This window comes from Serinus canaria, chromosome 4 (assembly GCF_022539315.1).
Source record: "Serinus canaria isolate serCan28SL12 chromosome 4, serCan2020, whole genome shotgun sequence".
Taxonomy (NCBI): Eukaryota; Metazoa; Chordata; class Aves; order Passeriformes; family Fringillidae; genus Serinus; species Serinus canaria.
In genome coordinates, this window is record NC_066317.1 from 68,505,879 (window position 1) to 68,520,504 (window position 14,626).

The 14,626-nt window shown below is 47.6% G+C and overlaps 2 protein-coding genes across 3 annotated transcripts in view; one reads left to right on the forward strand and one right to left on the reverse strand.

Moving 5' to 3' along the window:
* Nucleotides 1-14,626, forward strand: part of PTPRA (protein tyrosine phosphatase receptor type A) — a 520,615-nt gene that overhangs the window by 257,139 nt on the left and 248,850 nt on the right. The gene's annotated exons all lie outside the window — the stretch shown is intronic.
* Nucleotides 1-14,626, reverse strand: part of SMOX (spermine oxidase) — a 62,871-nt gene that overhangs the window by 47,672 nt on the left and 573 nt on the right. Inside the window, exon 1 of one of the 2 annotated variants that reach the window (XM_050974183.1) lies at nt 4,087-4,268. The exons of the other annotated variant lie outside the window; for it this stretch is intronic. The gene's annotated coding sequence lies outside the window, so the exon portion shown is untranslated. Of the gene's footprint in view, nt 1-4,086; nt 4,269-14,626 lie in introns of those variants that run through there. 2 annotated transcript variants of the gene reach the window in all.

Here is a 14,626-nt window from a genome sequence, read left to right on the forward strand (position 1 = left end):
CCAGGTTGCTCCAAGCCCTGTCCAACCTGGCCTTGGACACTTTTAGTGATGGGGCAACCACAGCTTCTGTGCCAGGGCTTCTTCACTGTCTGACTAAAGAACTCCTTCCTAATATCTAACCTAAAAGTCTCCTCTGTCAGTGGGAAGCCATTCCCTCTTGTCCTGTTACTCCAGGCTCCTATCCAGAATCCCTGTCCAGCTCTGTTGGAGCCCCTTTAGGCACTGGAAGGTGGCCAAAGGTATCATCCCCAGAGCTTTCTCTTCTCCAGGTGGACAGCTCTTTCAGCCTGCAGCCCTGCACTATCCCAGGGCCCCTCAAGAGCACTGGTTCTCATGGAAAAAAAAAAGCAGGACCTCAAACTAAGGTTCCTCTAAAACCACTCTTCACACACCACCTGCACCTCACCAAAGTGCTCCTCAGGTGCCACCATGCTCATGGTGGAAACTGGAGTTGCCACGAAGATTTATTTTCCGAGTGGTTCATATTCCCACCTATGGTATTTCTGGAACCTTTTGTTAAAACAAGAAGAAACCACTGAAATTTTAGATTATAAAAAGGAAAAAAAAAAAAAAAAGGAAAGCTTTTCAACCATTTTCCACAGTGACTTCTATAAACTCAAGATTTATTACAGTGCTCACACCCACGTGCCCTCAGCACGGAGAAAGGAATGCCCAGACACAGCAAAGCCAACACAGCAACAGAGCCAATGAAAATGGGACACAACATCAAGGTAGCTGAAAATATTCATGTTCCCTCAACAGGAAGACAACAAAGATGATAACACAGTCTGGAAACACCATAAAGGTGGCTTTGAAGTGTCACTTGTAAAACTATTTGTGCCTTAGGATTCCATAATTTGATGAATTGGTTGCATTTGGGATTTTTTATGGTTATGCTTCTATTCCCTATTCTCATGGTGGGTTACCATCTCTCCCACTTTACTGCTGGGCTTAGATCAGTTTTTGCAAGCAAGCAGAGCAGGACAGATCCCTCAGCCACATCTTAAAGCCAGAGGTTTAGACCCTCTAGAGAAAGAAAAGTTCAAATCCATTCTTTGCCCACATCAATTCTGAGAGATCTTTACAGCTCTTTTATTTATTATTTACCACACTAACACAATGTTTTAGCTCACCAACAGAACTAAAAAAAATTCAGTTATTTAATTTCCATAGACTTGACTTCATTAACTTCTGGAGAGGACTAATGATTGTGGCCAGTGGGAAAGGGTATTTCTACATTTTTCCATTTTCTGGTCTGTTAATTACAATTACTGAGAGAAGGAGACAGCAGTGAGATTTGTGAAACACAGCAGGCTGCATTTTTAATACTTTTGAAAAAAACAAGAGAAAATAATATCTCTCTTTTTGTATAACCCAATCATACAAAGTAATTCCACATACTTCAGAAGTCAGCATCACAATTTTCCTTAGACACTCACTTGGGCCAGCAGGAATTTAGCTGGAGAACCTCAGATTTGATTAGAAGGGATTACTTTTCAGTGAGATGACATGAAAACATGAAATTATGGAAGTGGGGTTGAGAGGCAGGCAGATAGACTCCTGAGGCTGGTAATGAGATGCAGGAATACTCCTCCAAGCTTCTGAGGCAGAGATGGACAAGAGTCCGATAGCTTTTGAGGATGGATGAGTGGAAAAACTCAAATTACACTACTTGGCTAAGGTGGAGGTCAGCAAAAGCACCATCACACCTCTTAGATGCTGTAGGGAGCCCAGAAACCATGCCTGCTGCTTGTAATGAATGTCAACAATTTGATAGAGTTCTCCAAACTCTACCTCAACCCCTCCAGTGCCACCAAGTCAACTGAGAATCCTCCACCCCAGAAAACACTGCATTTCAGAGACACCACAGCTGACTTGTGACACTTAGATAGGACAGACACAACAGGGAGAGAGCACTTCCAGCTCAAACCAGAGAGGGACAACCACGAGTGCCAGCAGCAGGGCTGAGGACACAGGAGCCCAGGGCAGGTGCAGAGTGTTTGTGGTGCTCTAGCGTTTCAGGGCAGCCTGGCACAAAGAGGAACTGCTCCAGAGCTGCTGTTCCACAGAGCCAAAGGATGGAGAGGGATAAACGACCACAGCACCCAGCATTTTTAGCATTTAAAGACCTCTACACCCCCTTCCACACACAGCTTAGCCAAAATACCAGCTGGATGCTGCTCCAAACCCAAAGAAGTCCAGGTAAATGTCTGATCAGCCACACAATGATTTGGATCCAGGCACTGAGTCAGACCCAAGCCTGTTGGATTTTTTGCCAGCTCAGCAGTCATCCAAACAGGCTTCCTAGTCCGGCTACCCACTCCACAACAGTGGCACAAGGGAAAGGCAGTGCTGTTTTTTTTTAAGAGGCAAAGCCAGCTGAAACCACAGAGCTTGCTACTCCCTAAAAAACACTGTACATCTGTTCCACAGCAGCGCCACAAAAGATTAGTAAGTGCTGGCCTTACAATCTGGAAAGGGAAAAGGACCTAGGAGAGCAAAATGTTATCACTAAGTCAATAAAACAACATCTGTAAAGGACTGAGAACATAACAGCATTCTTGCACAACACACAGAAATGCTCCTGGGCTGATTTCTTGGTCTCCACTAAACCTGTCTGGTAACTCTGGGAACAGGACTGCGTCGTACAGGCTACGGGAAAAGTGGATCAACAGGGTGAGCTAAGGACAGGGCTCTGGGCTCGACTTTGTTTGTGCAGGATCACAGAGTGGACATGTGTTAAGTGATATATATGGTTTCACTTTTATGTAAAGCTCGTGTTTACATCTAATATATCAGGCAATTACAGCTAGTCCCAGAACTAGGTTTGAGACAGCATGTCTATAATCCACGGAAAACACTTTGTGGGATGAGCAAAGATGCAGCAGAGCAGCTCTGTGTATGGGGTTGAGAATGTAAATAAAAGATTTGAGTTTCCATAACAGACAACTGGCATTGTGCATTTTACTACCCGGCATTCGGAACTAATCCCTCATCTACCACACCGATCTCAAAGACGGAGCAATTCCTCACAAGTCGATGGATTCGACTGACAAGCCCCCGGTATTGTAACAGCTTTATATAAACATGAAAACAGCAGAAACACAAACAAGCCGGGAGCGAGCCTTCGCCGCTCGTCATTCGCATCCCCAGCACGGTGACTTCCCCACTTAACCTCTCCTCTCGGTGTCATCGCCGGGAACGCCGAGGCGGGGAATGCGGAGGCACGCGCGGACTCGTGTCACATGCGGGAGATTCACCGACATCAACACACGGGAGGGGCAGAAAAAAAACACCCAAACCACCCCAAAATCCCAACACAACCGCGCGTGTTCTGCCCTTAGCCGAGAGAGCGAGCCTTTCTCCCACGGTCCCCATAAAAAGCGGCAGGGATGACACCTGCTCTGCGCCTGGGCTGGGGTGTCGAGGGGCGGAGGAATGAGGGTCTGCAAATTCCTGGGGTGGTTTGGGGCGGGTAGGATGGGGCACAGCGAACGTCCCCTGAAGTAGTTTGGGGAGGTGGGATTGTGGGACGGGGCACGGGAACAGCCCCTCAGGGCGGTGTGTGGGATGGGGCACAGGGCTGGTTCCTCTGGGGTCATGTGTGGGACGGGGTACCGGGCTGAACCCTCAGGGTGGTGTTGGGGACGGGGTACCGGGCTGGTTCCTCTGGCGTCATGTGTGGGACGGGGTACCGGGCTGAACCCTCGGGTGTGTGGCATGGGGTACCGGGCTGGTTCCTCTGGGGTCATGTGTGGGACGGGGTACCGGGCTGAACCCTGAGGGTGGTGTGTGGGACGGGGCACCGGGAACGGCCCCTCCAGCAGGTGTGTGGGACGGGGCACCGGGAACGGCCCCTAGAGCGGCTCGGCGAGGTGGGCGTGTGGGACGGATCCCGGCTCTGTGCCCCCAGACAAAGCCCCCCGCCCTCTCCCCGCTGCTGCCCGGGCGCTCTGTGCGGGGACGGAGTCGGGCAGCCCCGCCGAGGCGGCACCGGCCCTCCCGCTGCAGGTGCGGGCTGAGGGGCCCGAGGGGACCCTGCGAGGGGACGCTCCGAGGGGACCGGGGCCGCCGCCCGCCGCGTACCTCTCTGTGCGGTGCCGGAGGGGACTGTCGGGGTCGGGGCGCCCGCCCGGCTCTCGCCTCGCTGCCTCCCGCGGCTGAGCGGCTCCCGGCGCGGCTGAGCGGCGGCTGCGGGCACTGCGGGCCGAGAACCAGCGCCGGCCTGTTTTCCAGCCGCCTCCCCTGCGGCCCGCCCCGGCTCCGCCTCGAGCATCCCCCGCCTCCGCCTCCTCCTCTTTCCCCTTCTTCGCCTCCGCCTCCTGCACCGCCTCCTCCGCCCCGCTCCCGATCTTGGGCGGCTTGAACGTGAAGCTGTGAAGATATCAGCGCCTGTTTGGTGAAGCAAGCGTGTTAAACCTAATTTTCTTCCTAAGCGAGACGGCTCTTTTTCACCTTTTGCGGTTGCCGCTGTACTTCAAGGCTGCTTTGATACCCCTGCTCCGGGGCGTTCACCACACTACAAAGCGGACCCAGTGTGGAAAATAACTTATTCCTGCACGAGTTTTTTCCTATTCCTGTCGAGACAATGAAATTAATCTCATCGGAGTCCACCTCACAATTAAAGCCCAGCCTGTGGTCCAGAAAAACACAGCCCTCCAAAGTCCTACCCAAACACCGTCACAATTTCTTATCTCTCACCATCTGGTTTCTGCCACTCACTGATATCACTGTTCACGCAGTTGCACGGGGCAGTGTGATGTACTGGAAAAAAAAAAAAGCTATAGAAAATCAAAAACAGACGTAGCTTTAAACTCTTTTCAGCTTGAAGACCCCTAAAAGCTAGCAAAGAACCTTCTCCAATATAAATATATATAAACACTAAAATATGTAATGTATATACAATGTTAACATATTTATACATAATACATATATGTACTATATATACTGTAATATATATATTTATAAAAAAACCATTTTGTATGTATATATATATATATATATATATATATATATATACACACATACGAAATGTATATTGGACACCCCGTCCCTGGAAATGTTCAAGATCAGTTTGAACAAAGCTCTGAGCAACCTGTTCTAGTGGAAGGTGTCCCTGCCCATGGCAGGGGGTTGGAACAAGATGGTCTTTTATGATCCTTCAACCCAAACCATTCTTCAATTCTGTATATTACAAGAGTACTCTTAAGTGGCTCTGGGCACAGAGCCTGTGCCATGGACGCTTCTTCCAAAAGGAAGGGAAAGCCAAAAAAATCCAGTTCCAGTGTCACAGTTTGGGAGTTGGCACTCAGAGCCCTAAAGCAAAGGGAAGATGTCCCAGTTCCTTCTGAATTTGGTGCCTTTCATGCAGCTCCAGGGTAAAAGTCTCCTCTCCAAGCAGCAGCCCCATAAAGATAGGTTTTATTAACTTACAGCTTCTTTCCAAAAAAAGTTTGTGACCAGGATTGAGCAATGTGTAACTCCGGGGATGCAGGTCCACCATGAAGCTGGAGCACTCAGACATCCCACAGCCTTCCCATTAAACACTGGCTGAAATTGCTTTTGGACTCCTGGAGGGAAAGTCTGGAGGAAAGACAGTGCCTTGGATGGAAATCAGTCATGTCTGCACACTGCCTTCAAGCATTTTAAGGTTTTATAAAACACGCTCAGCTGCCTGCCAGAGGTTTGCACCTGCACCTGTTGCTGAGCCAGCCAAAACATCTGGGGAAAACAGCAAGAATAACGTGGATCTGGGGCTCCCAGCTTCCCTCAGATATCAGAGAACTGTGAAAACTTTTCAATTTCACATATGCAGTGCTTGCAGGCTGTTTTTCTCCAGACCTTGAGCTTCCCTGACTGCCCTTCAGTGCTGCCACCACCACTGGACTTTAAAACCCTTCAAAGCCCCTCAAAGCACCCAGATGAAGCCACTATAATGTTTGACAATCAGCATAGGACAAGGGACAATATAAGAAGAATATAAAGCTTTTAGAGAGTATCCAAAGGAGCAGCATGAAACTGGAGAGGGTTCTAGAGGGAAAGTCTTACAAGAGGTGGCTGAGGTCCTTCAGTTTGAAGAGAGGCCTCACCATGGTCTGCAGCTTCCTTAGGAAGGGAGGTAGAAAGACAGCTCTGATCTCTGCTCTCTGGTGGCCACTGAGAGGACCCAAGAAAATGGCATGAAGCTGTTTCAGGTGGAGTTTAGTTGGATATTAAGAAAAGGTTCTTCCCCCAGAGGGTGCTGGGCACTGCCCTGGCTCCTCAGGGCATGGACACAGCTCCAAAGCTTCCAGAGCTCCAGGAGAGTTTGGACAATGCTCTCAGGAACAGGATGGGATTGTTGGGGTTGTCATGTGCCAGAGGGACCAGAAATTGGACTGGTTAGTCCTTGTGGGTCTCTTCCAGCTCAGAATATTCTATGGCTACACGCTGTTTGGGATGTGGTTTGTGAGCCTGCCAGCCATTGGGGTGGCTGTCCCCATGCAGCACACCCCAGGAGCCAGCCTGTGCCTGGTGGTGGGCTCTGCCCTCTCTGGGTCTCCACCAAGCCTACAGATGGAAGCAGAGCTTTGCAAATTAAAGGACTTCAGGGAAATGAGCCATATCCCTGTTCTAACCAGCTCTATCTGGAAAGAGGAATTGACAACAAAGCTGGAAAGAGCAGCCTTTCCCACCAGACTGGACAAAGTCAGAGGTGAGAAGGAAATAGGGACAGTTTGGTGGTCCAGCTTGGAGATCCTTATCTGCAGGGGATGGAAGGGAAGCCAGGATTTCCTGCCTGGAGTCCTCAGCATCTCACAGAGCAACACCAACCCCTCAGGGCTGCCTCAAATCCAGGCTGTGTTTGTTTGCAGGTAAAGAGGGGCCATGAGGGACAAAGTGGTGCCCCCTGTGCCCACAGAAAAGCTAAACCATGAGGGATGCTTGTCATCCAGCAGCTGGGAAAACTGGTGAGCCAATTCCTACTGAATGGCACTTCTATTTCCTCCACAGCAAATAAACAACTGTGCTGCAGGGCTGCACCAGCTCTGAGCTGCAATGCGAAGGATTTGAGCTAATTCTAGGAAGCTCTGGGTATTAGGAGTCCCCTGGGCTCTACCCTCTTTCTCCAGTTTAGATTTGGCAACCAGCCCTAAATTTAGATTTAGAGCCAGCCCTAAACCCTAGGAATCCTTGTGAGACGTTTTAAGGGTAGAGAGAAATGCAATTACCTGTGGGAAAGTAAAGCTAAAATACCTTGCAAGCCCATGTTTAATACAGTGTTTGATGCATTAAGGAAGAGTAATTGACAGATAAGACTGAGGCTGGTGCCTTTTGCAGACAGTAGTCCCAAGGAAATTTGATGAAATCCTAAAATCGGCATTTTTTTATGCCTTTGACATTTGTTTTCTATAAGCAGACCACACAGTGTATAAAGTATCTTTCCTGGGAAGCACTCTTGAAGGACAGGTTCATGACTGAAACGTAAAGCAAATGGTAAAAGTCTGGAGAGCCTAGCCAAAAAAAAACCAGGGAGGACAAAGACCTCGTGCAACACACCTGAAAAGATTGCCCAGAGCTGCAATCCAGAGACATAATCAATGTGAAGAAAGAAAAGTGAAGGATTGCCTGGAAGGTCTCTTTTGGAAGGGTTTTTTGCACCACAGAAAGGACAGAAATAGCTCAGGTCTTATGTCCTTCCACACACACCTTCAGATGGGGAAGGAATTCCAGAAAACAAATCAGAGAGCTCATGGTGGGCACATGGAGGATGGGAGGGTACCTGGGCACTCTGTGAAGTTGTATTTCTGGGTTTGGGAAGGTTTGAAATCTGGAGATCTATTGGATTGACTGATGCTGCTTTTTTTTTTTATTTTCTGCCAAGTAAAATAATGACTTAAAGCCATTAAGTGATTGTTCTTAAGATTCCTATTGACCAACATAATGCCCCATTCCTAGAACTGTCAGGTGAGATGAGCATTAAGCCTGGCATGAAGCTTTTTTTAGAAAAATAAAGATCCAGCTGGCTGGAAAAGAGAGCAGGAGTGCCAGATAAGAACAAGCAGCCCAGAGTACCCCTCTGTGCTCCAAACACCACATTCCTGATGTTTAGCATGAAAAGGTTTTGCCTTTTACTGTTGTTACACAACATTTTTCATCCTCAGATTAAAAAATGTTGGGAAAGTGCTGTTATTTACTTGAAGTCAGGAATCTCAGGATAAAGACCCCCAATATGAGCCACAGGGTGTGCTGTGCTTCAGAGGTTGCCCATTCCTGCCAAGATTTGGCTTGGGCATTAGGAGTGTGTCTGCAAGGAAGAGGCCTCCTGAGTTTGGGTCAAGTGTTTGGGGAATCCACTCACACTCCCTGCCATGGGCAGGGACACCTTCCACTAGCCCAGGTCACTCCAAGCCCTTTCCAACCTGGCCTTGGGTATTTCCAGGGATGAGGCACCACAGCTTCACTGGGCACCCTGTGCCAGGGCCTCACCACCCTCACAGGGAAGAATTTCTTCTTAATATCCCATCTATCCCTGCCCTCTGGCAGTGGGAAGCCATCCCCCTTGTCCTGTCTCTCCATGCCCTTGTCCAAAGTCCCTCTCCAGCTCTCCTTGAGCCCCTCAGGCACTGGAAGGGGCTCTAAGTTCTCACTGGAAAATTCTCCACTGACATCTGGCAGGACCCTCATGAATTTATATTTTAACTTGAACAGAAAATCTGTAAGTCAGAAAAGGGGTTTCCAGTTTTCTAACCCAGGAATTATTATCCTAAGGGTATCTGGGTACTGATTTTAGCTCCTGCTCTAGGCAGGTTGACACACAGTGACAAAGCTGCTTGTGTTTCCCCAAGCAGGACACCACGTACAGTCTGAAAAAATTACCTGTGTTAAATAACTACAGCAACTCCAAACAAGCCCAGCTGGCTTTTCCATCCTCTGCACTGTTTGGTTACTAGAGAAAGACTAATCCCTTTTACCTGCAAAGCAAACTTACCATGAAAGCCCATATATAATGCTTTATTATCTTTCCATCCGTCCGTAATACGGAATTTCCATGATTCATTCACCCACTTGAGGAACACTTGAGTACTCAAACAAAAACATACATTCCCAAGAGAAAAAAAAAAACCAAACCCACGTCCGGTGCAGGAGACAGAAACATTCTAACATAAATACAAAATCCCACCAGAAATTTTATCTGAAGCAAGGCTCTGGCTCACAAGCACAACAAGGAAGGACAGAGATCAAACAGTATTGCCTCTTGTGGGTGTTTTTCCCCTTTTCCTCACAATCCCATGACAATAAGTCAATTAAAGGTTTTACCAAGACTACAAAGGGAACCTGAAAGTCCAGGAGCCTCCCTTTGAAAGTAAATTCAGGCTACAGGCAGTTTCAAAAGTCAGAGAGTCTGCCCTTTGCTAAAAAAGCCTTTGTGACCTTCCAGTCATCCCAGTGTAGCTGTAGCAGTTCATGGGAATGAGTAACAATGACCTTTGCTGTTTGACAGGCTGTCCAAGTGACAGGGAGCTCTCTCATGAATATTTCCCCTTGATGATGAACAATCTGGACACAGAACATCCACCCAGCTCACCTTTGTGGTTAGCAATAAAACTTGACCAGGTGAGAAGGAGAAATTCCCCTCCCATGTTTGTTCATCCTTATTCCCTTCTAGGAAGGCAATTTCTGGAATGAGACTGCTCAAGCAGTAATTTCTTCTAATGTCCTGGGAGCTACAGGCTTTGACACTTTCCTACATGGATTTCTGGAAGGATATAGCTGCTGAGAAAAGTATCCAATCTCAACAATATGAAAAAATCCATGTGTGGAAGATCCTTTGCAATCCTCAATAAATTGGGGTAGCAAGCACACACCCCAAAAACTTAAACTGGGCTGCTCTTCCTGGCTTATATCTGTCAAGCTTCAAGTCTCAATTATTTATTCTTACCACAAATTTCTCTCTCCTAAATTTAAAAATCGTTCATAATTCCATTTCTATGAGCTCTTGTACCTAAAATGCCCTTGTGGTTTCATTTGGATGAGGAAAATTGGAAATGCTTTCCCTGGAGCACAGGCAGGAAGCAGATTAAAAGGTGGCACTATCTTCTCCACACACCTGTGTGCTGGCCAGGGAACAACCTGAGTCTCCACAAGTGGGAGAACAGGACTCAGCACTCTCAGCTGCCAGTTATTTTCTGTCAGGGATTTTGTGGGGTAGACATGGTTTCCCTGTTTTTAATAACCTTCTTTGGATTTTGTTTCCACGAGCTGGTCAGCTTTCTTCAGGTAAATATTGACAATGAATCAAGGAATAATATCAGTGGCACATCCTTTGATTTGCATGGAGCTGGCTATTTCCCTTCATCAGAAAATCATAGATTCAGGGAGTGGTTTGGATTGGTAGGGACCTGAAAGATCATCCTGTTTCAATCCCCTGCCATGGGCAGGGACACCTTCCACTAGCCCAGGTCACTCCAAGCCCTTTCCAACATGGCCTTGGATATTTCCAGGGATGAGGCAGCCACAGCTTCTCTGGGCACCCTGTGCTCAGCACCCTTACAGAGAAGAGTTTCTTCCCAGTGTCCCATCCATCCCTGCCCTCTGGCAGTGGGAAGCCATTCCCCTAGTCCTGTCTCTCCATGCCCTGGTCCAAAGTCCCTCTCCAGCTCTCCTTGAGCCCCTCAGGCACTGGAAGGGGCTCTAAGTTCTCACTGGACAATTCTCCAAGCTGAACAGCCCCAGCTCTCTCAGCCTTTCCTCGCAGGAGAGGTGCTCCAGCCCTCGGTGTTCTCATGTCTGATATTGTGTGACACAGTCAACAATTGGATTCTCAGCAATTTATCACTATTTTGTGCACTCTAGCACATCCTTCACAAGTTATCCCCAGGAGATCCAGTCTTATGCCTTCTTGTGAAAGCAGCCATGAGCACTTACACTCCTTTGTCGCCAACTCAGCACAGTTTGCATGAAACCACAATCACTTCAACTACTCTGAGCACAAAAAGATTCCAGGAAATTAAAATCTGGCAGGTGCAAAGGAACAGGGCTGGATGTGGAAATCTGGGAGGAGGCTTTGCTGCTGACGGCAGCACAGCTCGTGCCTTTATCTCACAGCAGGTAGAGGAAAGCACGGTGGGAAAATGCAAACTACTCCCACTTTGGATCTCCAGCACTGGTCAGGTGTTTTAGGTAATATATCTCTCTTCCAGGCATTATGTTAATGGTTTGGCTATTTCCCTTCAAAAGCCAAGGGCTGACACCTGCAAAAGCCACAGAATGATCCTGAGAACCTCCCCTGTTTCCATCCCATCTCTGCAGCTACTGCCTCCCCTCCTCTGCCTTGGCAGTGCCCACAGCAGCCTCAGCCCTTCTCCCTGCCCAGAGCAGCTCCATTTTCCCTCTGTGCCCTGTTCCCTGCCCGTGCCTGGCTCCCAGCTCCTGAGGGTGCCCAGTTCTGCAGCCCTGAGCACAGAGGCTGCCTTTGTGCTCAGCACGTGTTCGCTGCCAAGAGCTGGGAGCCATCCTGGCACTGCACTCCCTAAAAATAGCCTTGCCCCATGGATAACCTGCTGCCTCTTCCAGTGGCAGGTCTTAAAGATAAACCTTCCTATAAACCTGCAAAAAATGAGGTGAGAAACACTCCTGGGGTGGAGAGGAAAGCTCAGAAGGAGCAGCCTAAGAGAGGTAATGAAGAGCACAGGCTCGGTACAGCCACAAAAGCAGTGCCAGGGAGCCTGGGGAGCAAGTGTTGTGTATAACCTGCACACAGACGTAATCCAACAACTGCTGAGCTGCAGGGGGCTCTTTTACAGTCAGCTCCTAGTTCTGTGTGTGAAGACAACACTGCCAGCAAAAGAAATCCAAAAGAACAGCAATCCATCTGAAAAAGCTGAAAAAACACTTCTTCTTTACGTAGGGATGCATCTCTTGGATACAAAATACACCCAGATAGCATTTTTGCCCTTGCATAACTTGCAATATATCCATTTACTCTTTCACATTTTATTTTAATAACAGGGGAGTCAAGTGAGCTCAATTGACAGGCTGGTTCCCAGGGAAACATGAGCAACTTATTTCTCTTAAATAGCAGGCACAAATGTTTCCTGTGTTAAACTGCAAAGCCTGCTGTGACATTCAGATCTCCAGGATATAATCTCAAAAGAACAGAATGTGTTTGCCTGGCTCTGAGGTGGGGAAGGAGAGAGGCAGAAGCACACTATAGCTGGTGATAGGTGCTAATAATTTTTGAGAAGCTATGTCCCTTGTCCCAGTCCCCAAAGGAAGGGCAAAACAAGAGTTTAACCAAAAAAAAAAAAAAAAAGGTGAAATAAGCCAGTGTTGCTGGGAGAGAAATGGAAAAAAGAGAAATCAGTAATAGCAAGCCTTTAAAATCTCAGTCAAAATGCCAGGCTGGCTGCCCAGTGTTGCTGGGACACATTAGGGGAATAAAAAGAGCCACAGTGCTCAGGCTCCATCCAGCTTGGGAAGCTGCCTTGGCTGGTGCAGATGAAGGTAGGAAGGGACTTGGAAAAGAAAATGTAAGACAAAGCTGAACATCCTCATAAGCGCTCTGGTATCATTTGGGGCACCTCAAACTTTTAAAGGACACTTTGCAAGGCACCCTTGTGCCCAGGGATGCTGTTCCCAGCTCTGCTCACAGGGTGCAAAGTACCATGGCTTTAGTGGCCAAGCTCATTTTCCTTCCTGCTGCTTCAGGTTAAAGTGATGGGGAAAAAAACCAAAACCAGTGGCCACGAGGAGTAGTTCAAGGCTGGGTCTGTTGGAATTTGAAATGCAAGGAGCTCTCAGAACTTTGTTCCCCACAAATAAGTTATCACAGGGTCAAACACACAAAACACATCTCCCCAAAGCTCTCCTTACCTTCTTTATATTCACCTCAAGGGATGTCCTGAGCCTGATGGGATTTATCTGCTTAGTAAATCCCAGAGGATATCTCTCCATAAATTCCATCATCTCTCAGTTGCCCATTTACCTCCTGAACCTTTTTGTATCCACAATATCCTTCAGAAAGATATTTCCAGCTCAGCCACCCCTTGCATGAGGACCCACCTTCATGGAGGTATCCCACTAATTTCATTTGCTGGCCAATAGTTCTTGTAGAGCCAAGACACTGGCTGGCTGTTCCCTCACTACCCTGTCCCTTCAACACAGGATTTTTCCAGACCTCCTTTGTGTGCTCCTTCAGTTCTCCTTTTACTTATCTGAGCCAATATAAAAGTGAGCTGGTGATAATTTATTTGGCCTTGGAGCCAAAACTTTTTCCCCCTCCTAGCACAATTTCCTTTTTGGTTGAAAAGAAAAAAAAAACCTAAACCTTTTGGGTTTTTTTCCTCTGTTTCCTTAGTATTCAGAAGCAAGGAAAAAAAAAAAAAAAAAGATCAAAAAATACAGGTTTTGCTTGCCAAAGTTTCCAGGTGCCCAAAGTCTTGTTACTGGGATGCTGAACAAACAGCCTTCAAACACCATCCCCGCCTTTGTTCTGCCAGCTGGAAACACAGGTCACTCTGCACCCAGGCACCATCTCGGAGCAGAGCTATTCCACTGAGAAAAATCCTCCTTTCATCAGGCAAAGAATGCCAGGATTTTTAATTTTTTTTTAACCTGGATTTTTAATTTTTTTTTTAACTGAGATCCTGGAGTAATTTGTTCACCAAGGAATGTTTTCTGTGAGGTCTCTGTCCATGCCAGTGACTCAGCTCAGCAAACAGCACCGGTGATTCACTGCTCCAGAGCGTGCCAGCAGTGGCTGGAGACCTGTGTGCTGCTGAGTCTGTTCCTCAGCAGGAAACAGCCCCAATAAATGACATCAGCAGTGTGATTCAGTCAGTAGGACCACGGATTGCAAGGCTCCCACTCAGATTCCCCCTCCCCAGCCAGCTTTTTCTCTCCTGTGCCCCTCAGCTGTTGGCTCCCCATGCAAGGACTGGCTCCTGCTGCACAGCTAAGAGTAGTCTCTGAGCTGGGCTGTTGTGCAAACTCCAAAGTGACTGAAAGAAGGAAGATTTAGATGGGATTTGGGAAGGAATTGTTCCCTGTGGGGGTGGGGAGGCCCTGGCACAGGTTGCCCAGAGAAGCTGTGGCTGCTCCATCCCTGGCAGTGCCCAAGGCCATGTTGGATGGGGCTTGGAGCAACCTGGGATAGTGTAAGGTGTCCCTGCCCATGGCAGAGGATTGGAACAAGGTCTTTTTCGAGGTCCTTTCCAATTCAAACCATTCCATGATTCTGCAATTCCATGACTGCGTGGTGAATTCACTCAAACAACAGAATTCAAACCATTTCCATGAACTTTTCATGAATACACAGTAGAAAAATAAAGATACCAAAAAGAAATTAAGTAGGGCCAACCACCAAAGGTAACAGACAATCTTTTATGGAATTACTTGCTCAGTGATGCACATCTCCCAGTCCATCTCCAGTGGAAACATCTTGTGAGGTCATTGAAACAAATGAAAATGGGAGATGAGGCAGATTTACAGTGCAGAAAAGTCTGATATGCTCTGAGAAATCGTGAGAGTGCATTAAAAAAGTAATTCCTTTTCACTGCATTCAGGACAAACACCCAAATACCCAGCAGCTCTCCACATCCTGATGTTTCAGGTTTGTCTGAATCTTGCAGATATTTTCCACAGA